Source organism: Notothenia rossii (genome assembly GCF_949606895.1).
Source record: "Notothenia rossii genome assembly, chromosome: 3".
NCBI classification, from domain to species: Eukaryota; Metazoa; Chordata; class Actinopteri; order Perciformes; family Nototheniidae; genus Notothenia; species Notothenia rossii.
The window spans coordinates 95,893,419-95,899,063 of NC_136901.1; positions in this window are offsets into that span (position 1 = coordinate 95,893,419).

The window sequence follows — 5,645 nt, forward strand, 5'->3', positions numbered from 1 at the left end:
CACACTAACCCCTACCACTAACCCTACACACTAACCCCACACACAAACCCCTACACACTAACCCCCACACACACTAACCCTACACACTAACCCCACACACTAACCCCACACACAAACCCCTACACACTAACCCCCACACACACACTAACCCCTACACACTAACCCCTACACACTAACCCCACACACAAACCCCTACACACTAACCCCACACACACACTAACCCCTACACACTAACCCCACACACAAACCCCTACACACTAACCCCACACACACACTAACCCCTACACACTAACCCCACACTAACCCCACACAAACCCTACACACTAACCCCACACACACTAACCCCTACACACAACCCCTACACACTAACCCCACACACACACTAACCCTACACACTAACCCCACACACAAACCCCTACACACTAACCCCCACACACACTAACCCCTACACACTAACCCCACACACAACCCCACACACTAACCCCTACACACTAACCCCTACACACTAACCCCACACACAAACCCCTACACACTAACCCCCACACACACACTAACCCCTACACACTAACCCCACACACTAACCCCTACACACTAACCCCACACACACACTAACCCCCACACACACACTAACCCCTACACACTAACCCCACACACAAACCCCTACACACTAACCCCCACACACACACTAACCCCTACACACTAACCCCACACACAAACCCCTACACACTAACCCCCACACACACACTAACCCCTACACACTAACCCCACACACAAACCCCTACACACTAACCCCCACACACACACTAACCCCTACACACTAACCCCACACACAAACCCCTACACACTAACCCCCACACACACACTAACCCCTACACACTAACCCCACACACAAACCCCTACACACTAACCCCCACACACACACTAACCCCTACACACTAACCCCTACACACTAACCCCACACACAAACCCCTACACACTAACCCCCACACACACACTAACCCCTACACACTAACCCCCACACACTAACCCCACACACAAACCCCTACACACTAACCCCCACACACACACTAACCCCTACACACTAACCCCTACACACTAACCCCACACACAAACCCCTACACACTAACCCCCACACACACACTAACCCCTACACACTAACCCCACACACAAACCCCTACACACTAACCCCCACACACACACTAACCCCTACACACTAACCCCCACACACTAACCCCACACACAAACCCCTACACACTAACCCCCACACACACACTAACCCCTACACACTAACCCCTACACACTAACCCCACACACAAACCCCTACACACTAACCCCCACACACACACTAACCCCTACACACTGACCCCACACACTAACCCCTACACACTAACCCCCACACACACACTAACCCCTACACACACACTAACCCCCACACACACACTAACCCCTACACACTAACCCCACACACAAACCCCTACACACTAACCCCCACACACACACTAACCCCTACACACTAACCCCACACACAAACCCCTACACACTAACCCCCACACACACACTAACCCCTACACACTAACCCCACACACAAACCCCTACACACTAACCCCCACACACACACTAACCCCTACACACTAACCCCTACACACTAACCCCACACACAAACCCCTACACACTAACCCCCACACACACACTAACCCCTACACACTAACCCCCACACACTAACCCCACACACAAACCCCTACACACTAACCCCCACACACACACTAACCCCTACACACTAACCCCTACACACTAACCCCACACACAAACCCCTACACACTAACCCCCACACACACACTAACCCCTACACACTGACCCCACACACTAACCCCTACACACTAACCCCCACACACACACTAACCCCTACACACTAACCCCCACACACCGACCCTCCAGTCGTTAGGATATGATAAAGTTCTTTATTAATCCCATCTTGGGGAAATCTCTTTGTTGCAGCAGGACAAAGCAAAACAAGGCATTCCACATAATAACAAATTAAAAGTAAGAAATAAATCATTCTAAAATATAAACATGAAAAGTAACCCAGCATGACGGAGTAAGAAGAGTACAGATGGCCGTGAAGATAAGCTGTCTGAAGAATAGACACTGAGGGTTCTGTGTTAACGCGGTGCAGGCCGGATGCTCTTCACATCAGGTGTGCACGTGGGACAGCGGGACACAGGTTGGTGTGAAATCCAGGTTCAATTGAATCACGCCATCTGGTGTTTCAAACGCGTGCCTGCATTACTGTAGCTTTGTTACCGCAATGGATTGTGGGAGGTTCTCATACCGCGTGAGGATCTTTGAGAGCAAGGTGCTATTGTATTATGTCGGTGAACAAAATGTATGTTATTATTTTATTAGGACAATAACGTTCTGTTGTGTTGTTTAGTTCATGTTAGTCGTTTAACGCTCACAGCAACATGTTCTTTGTGTGATTGGCTCTTTGTGTTCTTTGATTTATTAATGTGATCACCAATAGCTAATCTGAGCTAATAGGCTAACGTGAGCGTGGTGCTATCTCTCCTACAGAACGCTGCTCACGTGTTCTTTCACATGCAGGTATGTGAGTTTTGTACACCAGTTTGTTTATGTTTAATGCTTCACATTGTTTACCACTAACGATCATTGTTGTGTTGTTGATTATTGGAGATTTAGATACCGCGTGAGGATCTGTTGAGAAACGCAGCTCACGTGTCCATTGAAATGCAGGTGTGGAAATAAACTGAAGTAATCACCAGCTCTGAGTGGTCTGTTGCCGAGGGGACACGACACCGGGGTTACACATGGAATGGGATATTAAATGAAAGAGAAATATTAAAAGTACAGTGTGAGTGTTATAAGTCCAGTTATCCAAGAAAATAAACACTATTTTATTTTAGTTCAGTTATTATAAAAATTGCTGATTTGAAACCGTTAAAAGTTACGGCATGTCCTGTTCCTGCCGGAGAGAGCTGCATTCACCCCCCCCACCCCTATTACCCTCATTACCCTAAGGGACCCTCATTGAGCTGAGAGGGTCCAGACAGAGGTCACCCCGTCACGAGGGGAGGGGTTTGTTCCGAAGCTGCAACAGAGATCACGTCCTCTGTTCACAAGCTTTACTTTATAGAGATATAAGAAGTATTCAGGAGTAAAGATACTGCAGTACCATGGTGTGTGTGTGTGTGTGTGTGTGTGTGTGTGTGTGTGTGTGTGTGTGTGTGTGTGTGTGTGTGTGTGTGTGTGTGTGTGTGTGTGTGTGTGTGTGTGTGTGTGTGTGTGTGGAAACAGGAAATGTCTCCACCTGGTGGAACATAAAGAACATGTTAAACTGCCACACTGAGCATGTAGAAGTACTTCTTTAAACAACACAATAAAAGAATACTCTACTTATATTTTGTTCAGATCTAAAAAACTTCCATTAATTTTTCGAAATTCTGACTTTTTTCTGAAAGTCTTTCGAAACTTTCTGACATTCCTAAAAAATCTGAAATTTTTTTTTTTCAAAATTGGGATTTCTTTTTTATTCTGACTTGTTTCGTAACACTTTGACTTTTTCGTGAAATTTCTAAATTCTGACTTTTTCCTAAAAATTCTGACTTTTTCCTCAAAACCTTTTCTGGAATCTTTCAAAACGTACTTTTTTCTCAACATTTAGATTTTTTAAATTCTGACTTTTCTCTCAAAAATTTGAAATTATCATAGCATTTCAAAATCTGACTTTTTTCTAAAAATTCAGATTTTTTATTCATTCTTTATTTTTTTGCTAAATGTTGAGTTTTGCGTAATATTGCAAAATGTTGACTTTTCCTCAAAATGTTGGCTTTTTCTGAAATCATTCAAAATGTACTTCTTTAAAAAAAAATTGAATTTTTTTCTGACTCCTGACTTTTCGAAACATTTCTAAATTCTGACATTCTCTGAGAATTCTGAAATGTTCCCCAAAATGTTGACTTTTTTTCCAATCTCAAAAGTCTGACTCTTCTGAAAAGAAAATCCCACACATGTCTATAGAATATCTCTTTTGGACATAAGGCCATTAACCACATCACCTCTGAGACGATGCACCATGTTTCACTACGTTCTGACATTTTAAACACCAAACATGAAACTGCAGCGGTCAGGTTATTATCAGTTATCATGAATACTTCTTCTTGTAGGTCTCAGTGTATTCTGACGGTTCCTCTCTCTCAAAGTGAACGTCTGAGTTTCTTGTTCAGTGAAGAGTTTGTAATGACCAGCAAGCAGGGCCCTGTTCTTCTTCTGTGGTGTTCCGTCAATGGTCTGCAGGGGCTGAGCTCCCTGTGTCCCTGCAGAGGGTCAGGGTCTGATATTAAATACAGATGGATCCTGCATTGCATTGTTGTTAATATCTTAAAACACATTTCCTGTTTCTTTTTGCCATTAAACAAAAAAATAACAACAGATTCAAATTTTACATTTTATTATTTTTCTTACAAAACAAATATACATAAGAAATGATAAGTATAAAAAGTCACCCCAGAACAAAAGAGAAGTTCTTCATGTTACAAACGGCAGAGACCCCACTAAGCTTTAGTGAATCTAACGTATTATTATCCACACGCAGAACCACACGCAGTGAGAACCACACGCAGAACCACACGCAGTGAGAACCACACGCAGAACCACACGCAGTGAGAACCACACGCAGAACCACACGCAGTGAGAACCACACGCAGAACCACACACAGTGAGAACCACACGCAGTGAGAACCCAACGCAGAACCACACGCAGTGAGAACCACACGCAGAACCACACACAGTGAGAACCACACGCAGAACCACACGCAGTGAGAACCACGCGCAGTGAGAACCACACGCAGAACCACACGCAGTGAGAACCACACGCAGTGAGAACCACACGCAGTGAGAACCACACGCAGTGAGAACCACACGCAGAACCACACGCAGTGAGAACCACACACAGTGAGAACCACACGCAGTGAGAACCACACGCAGAACCACACGCAGTGAGAACCACACACAGTGAGAACCACACGCAGTGAGAACCACACGCAGAACCACACGCAGTGAGAACCACACCCAGAACCACACGCAGTGAGAACCACACGCAGTGAGAACCACACGCAGTGAGAACCACACGCAGAACCACACGCAGTGAGAACCACACGCAGTGAGAACCACACGCAGAACCACACGCAGTGAGAACCACACGCAGTGAGAACCACACGCAGAACCACACAGTGAGAACCACACGCAGTGAGAACCACACGCAGAACCACACACAGTGAGAACCACACGCAGTGAAAACCACACGCAGAACCACACGCAGTGAGAACCACACGCAGTGAGAACCACACGCAGAACCACACGCAGTGAAAACCACACGCAGAACCACACACAGTGAGAACCACACGCAGTGAGAACCACACGCAGAACCACACGCAGTGAGAACCACACGCAGAACCACACGCAGAACCACACGCAGTGAGAACCACACGCAGAACCACACGCAGAACCAAACACAGTGAGAACCACACGCAGAGAGAACCACACGCAGTGAGAACCACACGCAGTGAGAACCACATGCAGAACCACACGCAGTGAGAACCACACAGACATGCAACGTGTTCGATCCGGGA